At 41.3% G+C, this 17,776-nt stretch overlaps 2 long non-coding RNA genes across 7 annotated transcripts in view; one reads left to right on the top strand and one right to left on the bottom strand.

The window, feature by feature from the left end:
- Positions 1-17,776, top strand: part of LOC111924548 (uncharacterized) — a 68,291-nt gene that overhangs the window by 10,216 nt on the left and 40,299 nt on the right. For all 6 annotated transcript variants that reach the window (XR_015284928.1, XR_015284929.1, XR_015284927.1 and 3 more), the window contains exons 2-3: positions 4,034-4,200; positions 4,357-4,488. This is a non-coding gene — a long non-coding RNA (uncharacterized LOC111924548). The remainder of the gene's footprint in view (positions 1-4,033; positions 4,201-4,356; positions 4,489-17,776) is intronic.
- Positions 10,010-17,776, bottom strand: part of LOC111924547 (uncharacterized) — a 64,537-nt gene continuing 56,770 nt past the window's right edge. Inside the window, exon 4 of the long non-coding RNA XR_015284936.1 lies at positions 10,010-11,717. This is a non-coding gene — a long non-coding RNA (uncharacterized LOC111924547). The remainder of the gene's footprint in view (positions 11,718-17,776) is intronic.

Here is a 17,776-nt window from a genome sequence, read left to right as displayed (position 1 = left end):
GGTGCTTCAAGAGCACAGGCAGCAGAAGCACACATCTGGGACAAGGCACGGGAAGCCCTAGAGGTCCCACCAGTGATTCCTGAAGACCAAATCACAGCTCTGATTAGGTCTTGACAGACTACACAGGCAAAATGTACAATTGTACTACAAGTCCTTTCCTGATTTGTGCATGTTTAGAAGATGAGACAAATCATAGTAAAGCAAAACAAGTGAGAAGAAGGTGTCTTTTCCATCTGTGCTGCCATGGAGCAGCCTTCCCCCACCTGCCTCCCACCCCTGACAGCACAGAGGTTGTCCTTGCTTTTCAAAAGAGCAAGCAGCAGCCAACAGGTGTGGGTTTTTGGGGAAGCTTTGTGAAGCAAAAGTTTCTGACTTTTTGTCTAGGTGGGCAAGGGGGGTGAGTAACAGCTTAGGGCAGATGGGAGAAGGTTGTGGCAGCTGAGAGAGCAGCTGTGGGAGAAGGGTAAATGCTCACATGGAGAGAGGTGTCCAAGCAGGGTCTGCGCACATGGTGGGAGGGAGCCCTTGCCTGCTCACCTCCAGCCTCCAGAGTGTGGCCAAGGCCGCCGGTTCAGCATTCTGTCTGCCATCCCTCCAGGGATGCCTCGCAGCAAAGCTGGCTGCATCAACATCCTTAACAGCAGAGTGGAAGTCTGAGCAACTGATCTTAATGGCCCCTTCTGGCTTGAAATTCCATGAAATCTTTCTAATTCTGTCTTTATAGCCAAGGGGTATTGCACAAAAGCAATATTCCCCAAACACTCTTAATTTTTAATTATTTAGTATTAATTTTCCTTTGATCCAAAGACCAACCAGTGTTTTGTTTTCATTTTTTTCCATCTTCAGTCTCCTTTTTTTCCCCACTGAATGATTTAATTCTTGAAGCCAGATTTGAGAGTTCTGGAGTTTTCTATGCCAGGAGGGCAGGTCCTCTCTAAAACTGCACTTCAGCATCTATCTTTCCTCCCATGTCCTTCTGGGGATTTGCCAAAGGGGATTCAAAACTAGTTTAAATGACACGTACAGATGTAGAGTAGGTGTGTCAAAGGTCTGTTATTTTATCTTACTCTTTATTTGCTATCAGCATATCAAATCTGAATGCAGCCACCAGAAGCCACTCCCCATCACTCAGGCTGCTAGCACATTCAAACAAGGAAAAGGAGGAATATAATATGACATTGCCTTAAATGAGATTCTCATCACTGAGGTCAACAGCATGGCAGGATTAGAATAGAGTTATGCATGTCACTGATGAATGGAAATATCCATACTGATATTACATAAAACAGAAAAATTAAGAGACTGACATTCCCATGGTGCAGGGCAATGGCTGCACAGACAGATATGAAAACTGTATTTTCCCTAGAAGTAGATCATTAAGATAATTGTTTACGAGATTTCTTATGTCCTGCTCTGAAATATCTCCTATAGCCACAGTGTCCATGTCTGTTGGTCCTCTGTTTGGATCCAGGGTGGGACATCTTCCTCTGGTTCTAATTTAGGGGTGGTGAGTATATATTGGAAATTAGCCGTGTGCATTCCCTCTAATTTGTTTTGCTTCAAGGATGTTCACATCTCTGTGGTTCTATTTCCACTGGCAATACAGGGGATGATTTCACTGGCACAAAAGCTCATTAGAATTATGAGATTTACTGGAATATCAGTGACTGGTGTTTTTTAAAAAGTCTGATGAATGTTGTTACTTACTTGCCAGGACAAAGTTGAGGAGCATCTGAAATGCCACACACTGAGCATTCCTGATGCTTATCAGTAAGTTTTGGGAAATTTTGGGATATATTCTCACATACATTTCATACAACTCTAAGTTACTCATGCCTAAATTCACAATAGGAAAATTACTTGCGTATGTCAAAGGTATTTTTTTCAGGCATGGTTCTGTTTTAAAATTCCAACTAATATTTTAACATGTAGCACAGTCTTTAAAGCTGTATTAAAATAACAAAAGTGACCAGGAAAATCCAGCTGGGATTTCTGTTGTAATTTTAATTCAGATGTATTATATATCTTATGCATTTCACAATATGCAACCATTATTCTGTAAAGAGCTAAGCATGTGTTTAAATTTATACATTTTGAGTTTTAATGAGAACTCATAGAGTGTAAAGTTAAGCATACATAAAATCAGATTAAGAGTTAGTGTTAACACTAGAGTGGTACATTCAAACTCTGGAGACACAAAAAACCCAAACACATACTTGTAGATGAGAAAAATTTGATGCATTAACTTTTAAATCCAGGTGGTATTTTTATTTTTTTAGAACACAGTCTTCAACTCCAGTATTAAGCTGAATAGTACTGTGTTTTCTTGCTCCATTTTCTGTGTAGTAAGCAGTTTTTTGATACAATCAGTCCCTTTTTATAAGAAAACATATTCCTAAATATAAGTGTCTCTTTCTTGATCCTATTTTTCATATTATTGCATCACCTGACCTTTTTAAGACTCCAGCTTATCTGATCACCTTTCCCAAGGCAATCCATTATTCTGCCATTGATACTCCTACCACGAGGTGGTTTTTTAATTAATTAACTTTATAGTAAAGAGATCGTGGGTGAATAGAGGTGAATATTTTGCAGGGCCATGAGTCATATCTTACTTAAGCAACAGAAGCTAAGAGAGAGAAATGCAGCCTTTTCCAATCAGCATTCTAGTGGTATCAGATCCAGTAATTAATCTATCTCATTCTTCAGCATGTTCCTCTCACAGAAAGTAGCTCTTTTCTTCTAGGTCAAAGTAATTCCTGTGCTTAATCTCAGTTCTCTGGAATAAAGTTTTCTGCCATGGGACAGGCCAGTGCTTGGAGCAGTAGTACCTTTATTTTCTGAAGTCTTCTGGGAGCTTCTCTAACGGGCGTACTCATGGCTGTGAAGGCAGCAGCTGCAGTTCAGCATTACAGCTCCGAGTGTCACACATCCTCGCCAGGAGCTTCTCAGTGCATTCCTCTTTAGGACATTTGTTTCCACACCTGTGCCACAGGATCATCCCACAAGTATTTTTCCTTTGGCAATTTCCTCGGTCACTATCATTTGGGGTTACCACATTAGTCCAACTCTGTGAGCCTCCTTCAGGAATATTCTTTCAAGAACAGAACCTCTGGGATATACATCTTCAAACATTTTAATCCAGTATGATTTAGCAGTGTATGCTCATAAAACAGAATTACAGAATTCCCTTCATCCACCTGCAGAGACAGAAAAGGTGGCCAAGAGCTTTCAGTAATGGTGCAGCTCTGAAGGAGTCACTTTCCTTCTCCATCCAAATGTGGTATTTGTGCTGGGAATCCCCATCCAGCCCCTCACATCCCCTCCCTCAGACAAAGTAGGTGGTCTCATCCTCCCTGAACTCCCCTGAACACCTTCCTCCTTCCTGTTCTCTTCTTCATCAGTTGTGGCCACCTGATGATGAGCTGACGGTGTCTTCCAATCACCTCATCCCCATCCTTCTACCATTCACTTCATGGAGAGATTCACACCTGTGTTTGGTTTCTTCTCTGACCTTCAGATCTCTTTGAAAACTTCATTTCCCAGTGAGCCTTCCAACCTCATTTCAGATACAAGCAGCCGTGGCAGATGTGCCCCTTCTCAGGGCACCAAAACAATCGAGGGTTGGGGGAGTGGGAGGGAAGGGAGGGTCACCTTGCTTCAGCCCCATGGGCCACTTCAGGATTTTATTATTTACCTGAACATGGAAAATTAGTGAATATATAAACAGGACATATTTTCTCAGCTAAATATTTACTGTTTTTTGTCTTATGGAGATAATGCTGATTTTGTTAACACAGGGGTGTGATCTTGAATCTCATTCCTGGCTTTTAACTATGTATAATAATTCAGTTCACCCATTTATCCCTTTAACACTACATTTAGGTTAAGCAGTAGGCCTAAGGGGAACAAGTTATTACTAGCCTGTTTTTTATTTTTCTTTGATGTCCTCAATTCTATTCTCATTCATGTATTGGGGTGTGCAGTAAATGAACCTTAAGCATTTATTTTATTTACTAATTTTGCTTACTAGCATTATCAAAAGAGAGGAGCAGCTGCGAGCTTCACAGATTGAGCATACATCTGAACATTTAACGGCCCTGGTTTATCCTGGCTTCAAGGCATCACAATATAATATTCACTGACATGAAAGCTGAAGAAAGGATGTCATGGGAAGTCTGAGAGTCACGCTGTGAGAGGGTATGTACTGCAAGACCCTCACTCCATTGGCTTCTAATAGGCTAAGTATTGATATGCAAATAAGAGAGGAGCTTGTGTGTGGCCTTTTAATACAGTCACTAAACATCAGTTCAGAAAAAAATAGTAAGACCGCTCCTCTTATATTTCTGCCTACAGATGCAAAAAACCCAAAATGGATGCATTTTCACTCAGCTGCTTTGAAAGCAAATGAGGCCATTGCTGAAAAACTATGCACAGGACCTGAAAGCTGAAAAATTCTGATCCAGATTTCAAACACCAAGTGCTGAGGTAGGCTGATAAGCAGAAGTGGGCTAACCCATGGAGGGAGGGTTAAAAAAAAAAAATCAGTTCCTTCATTCCTAACATTCCTCCCTGGGAGCAATACATGTGCCTGTGGAAGATTAGGTGCTGGGTTGCCATCTCTGAAAATAGAAATATGTTTGCAAGGTAGCAGAAAGAGAGGCCCAAAGGGCATCTCCAAGGAGGCTTTGACTCTCCTGGTTGTGACACACACCGATAATTCCTATTTCAAGTTTGAAGCAGGAGCAGCAGATGAGAGGAAAGCAGCTGTTAGTTTATCTTGTAAACAAGCCCCAGCGTGCCACCAGATTATGACAGGGCTTCAGGTTGGGGATGGCCCTACACAGCTAAAAGAGTGAAGTGTTCAAAAAATAGAATTGCATCTGAGAGCACCATTTCCCAGCTACTTTGGGCTGCCTCAAACACCACAACAGGCCAAAGCAGTGAGGTTGCTGGAAGCCATCATTCCTCTAGCTGGGAGGGCACGTGTGGTCCTCTCACAGGAGTCAATCAGTGGGAAGAAATGTAGCCCAAAATCTCCTTTATGCTCTGAATTTATCTGCTCTTAGTAGGCTGTACCAAACCTGGGCTTTCAAGGCATCACCGAGGAAAACCATGGCTGCATGTTAAAGGTGGAACCAGGTTTGCTACATATTCATAGAAATATAGAATATCCTGAGCTGAAAGGAACTCACAAGGGTCACTGAAGTCCAGCTCATACATTGTGTGCATGGATCACACACAGCATTTAACAGAAAACTCAGTGGCCAAAGGATGCACTGGTAAAGGTCCCTTGGACCAGGCTCTTTGTGCTGCAGCTCTGTGTGGCCAAGCTCCACACACATATGTTAATCTCTATTAGCATATGTCAGCTCCAGCTGCCCACATGCCCACATGTGACTGGAGTTGATGCCAGGGGTATCATGAATAGCCCAGCCTTCATTTTTTCCACTTGCCTCCGGGCTTGTCTGTGTGGGAGTATATAACAGTGCAAGATAAGATGCTATATTTATATTCCTATAAGGCACTCACAGATTTGCATTCCAGAACGACCACATTTTTCCAGCTTAACTTAGGCTGCTTTGAAAACAACTCAAGCTAAGCAAGAAAAAGCCATTCTTTATTCCCAAATAAGCATGTCCCACTTCAGTATTACTGCTGAGTTGCTATTCACTGCTGTGATTTCTCACATAAAAACAAAGAGGGGCAGCAGGGCAGGATAGACCCACCTCTGCAGAGCCTTGGGCCACTTGCCACTCTCCCCAAACCTCTCCATGTGTAGGTTCCCCAGTGCCTCTCCTCTGCCCCTCCTTCTCGAGCAGCTGGTCTCACTTCCTCCTGCAGCTTTTCTCTAAATGGGTGCATGCACTCAGCCTGCTGTATACACATATTCCCTCCTAAATTCACTTCCTTTCCTCTATACACAAGCCTAATCACAAGATTCATCTTACTTTCCATTTTCCTTGCTGACATTAAATAAAGAAAAGCAGCAGCAAAGAAAGAGAAATGTAGAAGTCAGCTTAATTCCCAGTGGATATAAACTGTTCCAATGCTGTAACACATACCTGCACACACACACTTGTGCACCCATATGAATCTTCATAACAGATGAAATCACTTCTGTGTCTTCCTATTACAGAGCACACTTCCCTTTCAACACAACTAGTAGGGAAGCTGCTTAATAATGAAGACTTGAAAATCTGCTCTTATTTCTGTAGGCTTTAAATGTTCAGCTCAGCCCTGTGTTGTGAGCATCATCCTTTCTGGCATGGCAGGCTTAGGAGGATTCACATAGAGCCCATTAAAATTGCTCCTTAATTGGCTCAAGGCTTCAGTGCTGATCTCAGCTTGGCACAACCTTCATTTCCTGTGTCCCACTCAAGGCCCTGTCAGTTCAAAAAATAAAAAAATCAGGAGTAAAACCTGAGAATGACACATAAAATTAAAACTAGAACTTAGTCTGGGAAATCACAGATGAAAGATGTGCATTTTATAGCCTTCGTGGGAATATATTGCTTTCACAAAACTTGCAAAGATGTTTGATTACAGTTTTTAATTCTGAACTTTGTGTCAAAGTGTTTAACCTTTCACTTACCAGTGCACCACCACTCTTTTACACTGATTAAAATGCATATTCCCTTCCTTTGTTTAACTGCATAATGCTTGTGGTGGTTTGATGCTGGCCAAACACCAGGCCCCCACGAGAGTCACTTGCTCACCCTCTCCTGGCACAGCTAGGCAGAGAGAAAAAAATTAAATGAAAGGTTCATGAGTTAAGGATTGGGAGAAGCACTCCTAGGGCAAAACAGGCTCAACTTAAAGGTACAAAGTATATTTATTACTAACAGAGTCAGGGGAGGATAATGAGACTTAAAATAAGACCTTAAAGCACTTTTTTCCCCCCAACCCCTCCCTCCTTCCCGCCAGCAGTGCAGGGAGACAGGTTGTGGGGGTTTTGGTCAGTTCATCACTGAGGTTTTCTTCCACTGTTCTGGGAAAGGAGTCCTTGGCTCCTTGGGAGAGGAGTCCTTCCCCTGTGAGGCTGTGGGGTCCCTCCCATGGGAGACAGTTCTATGTGAACTTCTCCAGCATGGGTCCATTCCCACAAGCAGCAGCCAAATCTCACCTGCTGCAATGTGAATTCCTCTCATGGGCAGACAGTCCTCCCAAAACTGCTGCAGTGTGGGTCACTCTTCCACAGGATGCAGTCCTCCAAGGACAGGCTGTTCCAGCCTGGAAGCAGGGCTCTCTCTCCACTGGGTTTTCCACTGGATCACAGCCTCCTCTAGGCATCCACCTGCTCCAGCATGGGCTGTGGGTGGATCTCTGCATCCCCCATGGATCCCCATGGGCTGTGGGTGGATCTCTGCATCCCCCATGGATCCCCACGGGCTGTGGGTGGATCTCTGCATCCCCCATGGATCCCCTGTGGATCCCCATGGGCTGTGGCTGGATCTCTGCATCCCCCATGGATCCCCTGTGGATCCCCATGGGCTGTGGGTGGATCTCTGCATCCCCCATGGATCCCCATGGGCTGCAGGGGCACAGCTGCTTCACCATGGTCTCACCACAGCCTGCAGGGGAGTCTCGGCTCTGGCACCTGGATCACCTCCTCCCCCTCCTCCACTGGCCTTGGCATTGCCAAGTTGTTTCTCTCACATGTTCTCACCTCCTCCTCTTTTCTGACTAGAAGAAATACTGTGTGACATTTTTTTATTCTTAAATGTGTCATCACAGAGGCATTACCAACCTCTCTCATTGGCCCAGTAGTTTTGGCCAGTAGTATGTCCATCTTCAGAGCCAGCAGGGATTGGCCCTGCTGGACATGGTGGAAGCTTCCAGCAGCTCCTCACAGGAGCCACTTTCATGGTTCCCCCGCTACCAAAAATTAAATGCAAAACCAACACAGGGGAAAGTAAACACAAAGTGTACAGAGGCATATTCTGCAGCCTGGGGACAAAACTTATACCAGCAGTGATGATTCAACCCAGCTCACCAGATCTCTGCTGCATCAGAGCAGGTAATTGCCATGAATCACCTGCTCTCCACAGCATGGAGAAGATTAATGGCAGCAGACATTGGTGCTGCCAACTTGGAAGATTTCTGTGGTGGAGCAGGGACAGCTACTCATGAGGAATTTGTGATAAAAAGCTTCACTGGGACTATAATAAAGTGCTGGAAAGATGCTGAGGTCCTCCTCCATAACGCACGTTAAGGTCTGTCTGATTGTGGTGACACACAGGTATTAGACTGAACACACCAGCAGCTATTAAAAAGGAGCCAGTAACTAAAAGCTAATGTCAAAGCATGATGTAGAACTGTCAGATGCTATCAGTAATAATTTTTGCTGTGACCAGCCTCTGGTAAGGAGGGCAAAGGAAACAATATTGCTGCTGACTGCAAGGGACCAGCCGCCTGTGATTTGTGGGTTTCTGAGGCAGAGGGTCTGCTGCCACCCTCTTCAGAAGAGAGAGAGATTTATAATCTCTACCAATTTCCTTTGCCTTGGTCAAAGAGAAAACATTGCTGAGGAAGAGCATAGGAATAAGTTGCACAGAGGTAAGCAGCATTACCTACGTTGGGATGTTATATAGGCTTAAAGGTATCAAATAACATACTAAATAGGGTAAAGGCTACCACTGTAGCCTTTGTAAGGGGGATGCAGAAAAAATATTGCTGGACAGGCAATATTTTATAACAAGAACTTATTGTGAGCAATTTAGGAGGAAAACCAAGCAGGACATTAAGACAGCCCCAGACCTTTCCCTTACATCCATCCTTAGGCTGTGCCAGCAGGTACACACTGCTGAGAGGTGCAGTGGGAGGCAGGTGACCCCATCCAGTTGTGCTGCTACTATCCTGCTTCCCTCTCGCTCCCCAGCAGCAGCATGGCTATGGCAAGAAAAGGGGAATTGCCAATCAGTCCTTATTTTGGGACCAGCAGTGCCCCTCTGATGTAGGGAGGTGCACTGAGCTTATCAAATCACCTTTAGACCCATACACAGGAGCAGGGACATGGTAAGGTATGTGTCTTCATTTGCAAGGTGTAATTTAAAACTCTGCCCCTACTCTCCAAAACAGGCTGTCCTGTTGGTGTTTATGTGGCGTCCTGGCTTGGGCTTGTTTCCAGCAGCATTTTCAAGAGCTGTGGTTGGGCTACACAGCTCAGGAGCTGCATCACTCAGACTGATTTTCCAAATGTTGAAGGAGAGATGTAGCACGACCTTTGCTCTTCTCTTTTAATGAAACTTTTTAATTTCAAACTGGCCACTGCATCTCTGTGTTCAAACAGACTTCAGGTCTTTTTTTCCTCTTCTATTAAAGAGTCCATTCTCTGCCAACAGCCAGCTGCTTGTCTTTCTTTTTATATTTTATTCCTCATGCATAAAGCAGGGTGCAGCTTTCCCAGGACAAATTCCATCACTAAAAATGTTTCCCCAAATTTCAGAGTTAAAAGCAACAAGGAAGCTTACAGTGAGAGTGAAATTAATCATCTGCTGCTCTTAAAGCTGGTGAAGCTTTTAGTGTTGCCAGCAGCAGATCTCAGATGAGATCTTCACAGAGTAATGCAGCGAAGGCACACTGTGGCTCGCTGTGACAGATCCAAATGTATCCTGTCTGTCCAAAGGGGGCCAGTGGCTCACAGCAGCTGTCGAGCTGCTTTGTAAACAAGTGGGGGACATAGCTGTTTAACCTAGAATCATGCATCTGAAAATATGCTTTGCCTCTCCAAGGATTTTGCTGGAAATGCTTCAAAGGGTTCTGTTTTTCCCAGAAAGCTGCATCATGTGGTGTTTATCTACTCCTCGAAAGTACTTGCAGCCTTCTTCCATAGGAGTACGGCACTTTGCAGTTTGACAGTAAAATCACACATGACTTGTTAAGCACAACTTCCTAATGTAGCTCCCTGTCTGTTGCAACAGTCTCCCTGGTGGTAAAAAAATACAGTACATTACACTCGCTATAGCAACTGTGATGGCAATATGCAGATTACATGACCATATCGCTCTCCAGCATCTAAAATAGAAATATTTATTTTAGCATGGTGGGTACTCTTTTCACAGTCTCTTCTTTCACTGTTCTTTTCTGCTACACTGTTTTAATTTCATCCCAGGATCTCTCTGATAAAGCTTGATACTGACCATTTTCCTTCTTGCACACATACCTTTGTATTGCAGCTGACCTTTTGTATCCCTTAGTCATCACTTCTGGCCTCTGTATTCCAGTGTCTTTATTTCTAAATAGCAAACATAACCCAAGTTCATTGATCATTTTATGTTACAATGCATCACATTCACACACATCTTCATTCTGTCCTGTGGTTTATCCTATTTTTCTGCTCTCTTCCACCTATTATATCTATCTTTCAAAATGAGCCCTGCTGAAAGATTTTCTTCCCTATCTTTTCACTGGGTTTTTAACTGAATGTAGAGTAAATTAGGTCTATTCTTGTTTCGAAAACCAATTACATAACAAATTCCCATCTTTTGCAGATTTTCTCTAAGAAGTTTCTGGCTTCCAGGTCAAGGACTACATTTTTTCTGATAATTTTTTATTCTTTGTGCAGGGACACTGTAGGGAAAGGTATGTTACTTGAGCTAGAGTTACAGACTCCTTATTAAGCCAGGAATAATGAAGTTCTGGTTTGAAGCTCAAGTGTAGAATCATTCTTCTTTAGGCCAGAATTAAATCAACTAATTGTTTTTCCATCTCTAGAATAGAAGCAATATTGTATGTCCTACCTTACAGGTACGTGTGAGGTTGAAATAATGACAACGAAGTCATAAACTACCCCAGACCATCCAAATTACTCTTGAAAAATGTATTGCTGTCCTCTTTTTTTCTCATTTGGTATTGTGGTTTGCCTTTTCTCAGAAAAGAGGACTGCCAAGTCTAGTCTGAAGCCTGCATGCTGCTGAAGAGACATTGTACTGAAATAGGAGTGTAGGTGTGGATGAAGACTGCCAGAAGCATCTCCTATTACCCCAACAGGAGAAAATGGCAGCCAACTTCTATATATCCTGTAGTCTGGGAAATGGTGAAATAGCATCTTTTTGGCAGCCATAAATGGATAAACATTAGGTAAAAGCTAAGTGCAATGTGAATTCTGTCCAAAAAGAGCACAAGAAATTAGAGACACTGCAAAAATACAGAATGATAACTAAATGAAGGAGGCATGCAACTAGCCCAACATGCTCAAACAGCACAGATTAGAAATCTTTAGACCCATGCTCTCTCTGCACCTGACTGGCATTCATCTGCATTGTTACAGAACAATGTCCCCCAGGACTGGCAGAGAATAGGTCAGTCATCCATGCTGAGATTTTCCTTTTGCTAGATATTGCCGTGTGAGACATGTCCTGGTTTTGCCAGCAGAGTCTGCATCCATCTGTTGTAGAGAGTCCAAGCACACACCATGTTTCTTCCACAGGATGTACACACAGATCTGGTTTTAAGGGTTGTGGTTTTATATGTTTTGTGAGAAGACTGTTGGACTGTCTCCTTCAAATTTTAGCAGAAGATCAGACAAGAAAAAAGGTAGTAAAAATTGTAACAAGTGTCTCTATAACAAAGAACAAAAAAATAAAAAAGGAGCAGTCTAGGGATCAAGTAGATATTTCTGCATTAGATAGTATATGCAATTTGAGAAGAAATACATTTTCCCCTGTTTCTTTTGTGGTCTCATGCAGAATCCAGGTCCTCCTCAGGCTCTGTACCTGTTGGACAGAAATTCGACTTTCAGAAAAGTCCTCTTTAAGAAAATGGAGAAAACAAAGGAAAATTTTTACCAGTCTAATTTAATTTGACAGTATTTTTGAACAGTGAAATTCTGTTTCTTTTGCATTGCTTAGAAAGTTCATGTTGATTTAAAAATTAGGTTGGGTTTGGCAATGCAAAAACACTAATTTTGAAAGGACGGATTTCCATATTTTCTTCAACACATTTTTCAGTCCAAAATAGGGAAATATTTTTAGGAAGGCTGAATGGAAGAAAACAAGCTCACAGGATTTTTTATGATTTTTTTTTTTTTTGCAAACGCTTCTGTGAGGATATAAAGGAGATTTCTTCACCTTTAGATGTGTTAGTTCCTTACTTCTGTCTACCACCCTAAATTTTCCATTGAAATTAGTGGAATGGGGAGATTAAAAAAAATCACCATATGAAAAGAAAACCAAAACTGGATAATTTTCATTTTCAGAAATGAAATTACGGAAATCTTTGTTGATACATGAAATTGTAAACAAACTTTCCATTCATATTTCCAAGTATAAAATAAAAAAAAACTGTCAAAAAAGACTTTTGATTGCAATGACCCTACATCTCCCAAAATTCATCTCCATGCATTTTTTGGAAAAAATTTCTGCTCATTCTGACAAAGTCATTGACAGTGACCTTATACGTGTAGATTCAAAGAGATTAATTAAAGGCAAGAAGCACTGCTAAATTGTCAGCAGCTGGGAGATGAAAGTGATTCTGGAGAGTAATTCTCCAGTGATGCTGTGGATAAGGCAGGACATTTAGTGGATAAATTACCTCCCTCCTGAATTTAAACTGAGTCTGGTGAAATGGTAGTTTTCTGAATGCCCCTTTACAGTCAGACCCTATTGCTGGTGGTGTGACTTTTTATAAAGACAAAGCAAAACAAAAAATAAATGGTATAGTTAACATAAACGCTTCAAGTATACCAAGTATACAGAACTTACTGTGCACTAGGGATTATATGTAAGATGAACTTTATAGTTTTTACATTTCAAAATTATAATTATTTTTTCCCCCATATTTCTCAATATGTTTCACAGGCATTCAAAGAACAAGAGTAGAGTTCCCCTGTGGTTAATTTAACCCTAGGAAATTCCCCAGAGCATAATCAAAGACTGCACAGTGGCTAACATTTCTCTCCTGTTTCAAAACTAATGAAGTTAAATCCTGCTGGCTAAGGCAGTATATCTAAAAGTCTATTAGACTTTAAATATAGTAACAGAACAGACATCAGTCATAAATACAAAATGCATTTTTTACCAGCTGTCTGAAAGAGGCAGCACAACCACAAAAAGACCTCTTCCACAGCCTTGTACCAGCCTCATTATCGCCTACAAATTAAATTGAAACTGCCAAAAGTCACAGCAGTGAATTCTAGACATGACAGTCAGACCATTGCCCGTGACAGGAAGGCGAAACACCTTCCCCAGACCTGACTTGGGATTCACTTTTTTCGTCGCTTCATGTCCCCATGAGAGCCACTGGCATCAAAGGGTGTTCAAGTGGATCTTGGGCATAAGGGATCTGCATATCTTAAGCAATTACAGCTGTTGGAAACAGCCCTATTAGGGGATAAATCCCTGTTTAAACCATGCAGGGAACAGGAAGGCTGTTTGAGGGGACTGGAGTGAGCAAAGCTACGTGAACCCCAGCAGCATTGACAAACATCAGAGCTCTCATTTTTTGTCAGCATTTGTGCACCTCTTGACTCAGGATATTTCCACAAGGGAAAGAAATACGGGAAAGTCACACACACTTGCATTTTGAATGGATATTTATTTAATATTTGAAATATTCAAATATTAAATAATGCATTCAAATATTTGAATGCATATTTCTGCAACTGCTCAAACTTTTCATTCTTATAGCTGCCTGAACCTAAGCAAGAAGTAGAAACACAAACCATCAGTCCCACCAGAAAACCCACATACAAAGCCAAGCAAAATCCTAAATACACCAGGGCAGCAAGTTGTTTACATACCACTCACTTAACATTATATGCATATGTTAGACTTGCAAATAGGATGAAAACAATTGGAAATAAAAAAGTAACTACAAATGGTTCATCTCAACAGAATGAACAAGTTAACCATATTAAAAGTATTTCTCCCTTTAAACAATCCCTTTTGAAACACTTTTAAGCAAATTTGCTAGCGAATCTGGATAGCTCTTTTTATTCCATGGGAATCTTGCAAACAGCTCATAATGGACACCTCTTTTAACACAAACTGTATTTGCTATCATTAAGTTTTAAGCCCCATGAAAACTGGATCAAAAGAAAAAAGTTGTTTTCAATTCATGTTAAGAACTGCAACCAGAAGTTCTTTATTTACTGTGTTTTTATCAGCTAAATGATTACAAGTGGACCAATTAACCCCAAATTACTTGAACAACCAAAAGAAGAGGCACTTGACAATTCCCAGGATTTGTTCTCTGCTCACTGATCTGGGGAAAGATGAGATTTTTTTCTGTGTTAATACATTTCTTCTATCCAGCCCACTTCTGCTGTTCTTTTCTCCAGTGTCATCAGTAATTGGATTAAACCCTGACAGATCCCTCTAATTCATTAAAGAAGGGAGGAAACAACACATACTGGGGCAAAACAATCCCTGACCTAACTCCAACAAAACCAACACAGTATTATCACAGATAAATTTAGTTCATTCTGTCTTAATCTAGTCAGTGACCCCCTCCAACCCACCTAACATCAGAGCCTTTACATATTTTTCCACGCAGGATTTTTCTAATTGGAGAGACAATATCTTAATCTTGCCTTTTCTCAGTGCTAAAACAACTGGATATAACAAAGCCAACTGAACAGCTAAGCTCAGAGCAAGTGAAACACAAAATTATCTAAAATTAAACTGAGGAGAGGGTAGCTCTCAGCATGTGCTTTTTCCACTTTGCATCTTCACTATCAATTAATACAACAGACTTTTTGCAGAGGTTGGGTCCAATACAAATATTAGACACCTTTCATGTGTGGTTGGAGCAAATCCAAATGGTGTTAGCCCTCGTTTTCTGGAGGGCTTTGTCTTTTTTGTTAGTTGGTTTTTTTTTAGCATACTCTGTTGATAGTGTATTATCCAAAAACTTCACATTTATGCAGTACTTCATTACAGTATTAAGAGCTGGTGGTGTTAGTGGTTTTGTAAAGTTCTTGAATTAACTTTGAAGACTAATTCTGTAAACAACTTCTAGTGTGGTTCTCTGTGTGAATAAACAGTGAGTAGTAAACAGTAAGTAGTGCCTGGCTGCAGACTTGGACACTAGGGAGGGCAGAAACTGCATGGGTATTTTTGCATGATTTCTCAAAGCTTTTGACAAAAGGGGTCTGCACTCTGCAGTCCAGACCTCAAGCACCCCAGCTCCTGCAGCCTTGGCAGCAGAAACGCTCCCTGATGCACCAGCACCTCTCTTACCCTGGAGCACAGACAGCAACTTCCCTTCTCCCACACTAGCTTCCCACACCATATTCCCTTTTCCCCCTTCCCTTGCTTTGAATCTCCTCCCAACACGGGGCTCCAAGTTCTGCCCTGTCCACCTGGACTGGAGCTTGGAAGCAGAAAGAACATGGCCATTCTGGAGTGTGGGAAGAGCAGAGAAATAGGATGCACAATACCCAAGCCTGGGGCACTCAAATATTGTGCTTTAAGCCAGACCCAGGGTGAATGCCAAACCAGCCCAGTAGACAAGGGGGAAAAGTCTCACTGCAAGCAGGGACCTACATTTTCTTTTCATGTTCTCTAGGAAAACATCAGGCTGAGTTGTAAAGATTTAAGAACTGCACTTGTTTGCTGCAGGAGAGAACTTGGCAAAGAAATAAATGGGAAGCTTAGTTTGCTTTGGGGAGACTTGTGTTGTATTTGATTTATTCTGAATTTATGGCTTTCACAAAGACAGTTGCTATGAGGCACCAATGCAGGATAGGACAGAGGAACCAATGAACCTATGATGCTTTTTATCATTTTTTAAAATAAAATAACTTTACTGATCCTGTTTTAAAGGCACCGCATTGCACCAGCAGTTTTACTTCAGTTTGTGTACACAACAGGCAAGTTTCAGCATAAGCAGCACCTGTCTCTCTAACTGCTCTTCTATGTCTTTAAATGCCACCATCACACACCTTCCATTACACCTGGGCAATAGTTGAAATCAATCTGTTTCCACCATTACCAATCTATTTTCCTGGGACTAACTACTTGCAACCCCTTTGGCCCTGTAATAATTTTAAACTCTACAAAGCAAGGTTTTCTAGAAGTATTCTATCCATATACTGCTGTAAGCCTTTAATTGCATCAAAACAGGTGTTATCCTTGGATATGTCTTTCCCCCCACCCAAATAATTTAACTGCAGTTGTTAAAACCTGCATTAAAAAGCCCAGCTTTCCATATTGCACGGTGCAGTTTTTAAAACAATGAGCCTGAACCTGGAAGCTGAACAGAGTGTGAGCTGCAATTTTTCAGAACTACAAACCAATCAATTAACATAACAGGAACTAAAGGAGAAATCTGATTATATGAAATTGCCAGCCAGATGCCAAGAACGCTGTAGGAATTCTTTACAAATACTCACTACGATTGCACCTCTACTTTTAAAGTAATTCCCATTTTCAGTATTTCTAATTTTCTTAAGCTCTGAGGTGTCTTTTTGCCATGAAATTCAAAAGCAGACATGTCAAGGGCCAAAAAGGACTCTAAAGAAAGTTCCAGAGACCAAAAGCCATGTACCCATGTGCTGATGTTGGCACATGAGCTTTGTGAAAGGTTGTGAATGTAGTTGACTGATGTCTTCCAGGCAAATGATTTATTGACTGAAAAAATGGAAGGCAGGTTGAGGCATAAACATACATTTTTTTCAAATACAGTTGAAATTTTGTTTTAAAAAGTTGGAAAATATTGAAGTATTCTAGGATGACATCTTCTCAAAGAAAGATTTCAACATAGGGCTGCATGAGATTGACCACTGTTTCTTTTCTTCCTTTATCTTTTTGGGTCTTTTAATGCTTCTCCTGATTACCGATAAAAGTGTTTTTTTTCAATTTAGTAAAATATTATGTTCAACCAAAAATTATTACTCTTTCTCATATTTTGTATTTCCACCACCATTCTGAAAAATCAATAATGTATTTGCTATTGTCATTGCTCACCTAAGCAGAAACATTAAGAAATCAGCCTGAAATGAACAAGCAATAGAAAGAACATTTTTTAAAAAGCTTTAAAAGGTAGCCTATGGCTATAATAAGATTTTAACTTTTTTCAAAGTAGTGCAGAATAGCTATTGAGGACAAACTATAGACAGAATATAGAAATCATGCTTTTATTCACAGAAAAACGTAGTCACACGCTCCCTGATAGAAGCTGTATTTCCAAGAGGAGGGGGCTCAGAGGAGACCTTGCTGCTCTCTGTATTGGAAGGTATGGAGAAGATGGGAGCACAACTCTTCTTGGAGGTATGTCACTAAAGGACACAAATTGATTCACACTACTACTTTCAGTGTTAGAACAAAAACACGTGACTTTATTTCCTGACTCCAGTATTTATAGATTCTTGACAATGACCAGGGATTGGATAATTAAGTTACCACCTTCCCAAGCACACTGATCATACAAAACGTCCATCAAAAGATGTTTCTTAGAAGGAATGCATAAACATCTATGTTTACAATTATTTTCCTGAGAAAGTAGCTACAACTACGAAAAACAAGATCAGAAGGCTTAATTCTCAGGGCGACAGAGGTATGCAGTGATGGGATGAGCAGTAAGAGGCACAAGCTGGGACATGGCAAGTTTTTATTCATTGTAGGAGAATTTCTACCATAATGGTAGCGAAAGACTGGGATAAGCTGCTCAAGGAGTCTGTCTGTCATCCTCAAAGGTGTTCAGGACAGGAGAGTATGCAGCCCTGAGCAACATGACTTCATTAGTCCTCTGAGAGAGAGGTTAGATTAATGACCTCCAGAGATCCCTTCCTACCCTTGCTCTATGTTTGCATGATTAGATGATTCTTAGACTG

The sequence above is a fragment of the Cyanistes caeruleus genome, chromosome 1, assembly GCF_971803275.1.
Source record: "Cyanistes caeruleus chromosome 1, bCyaCae1.hap1.1, whole genome shotgun sequence".
Taxonomy (NCBI): Eukaryota; Metazoa; Chordata; class Aves; order Passeriformes; family Paridae; genus Cyanistes; species Cyanistes caeruleus.
Note: the sequence above shows the minus strand (reverse complement) of the source record. Positions and strands in the feature narration are given on the sequence as shown.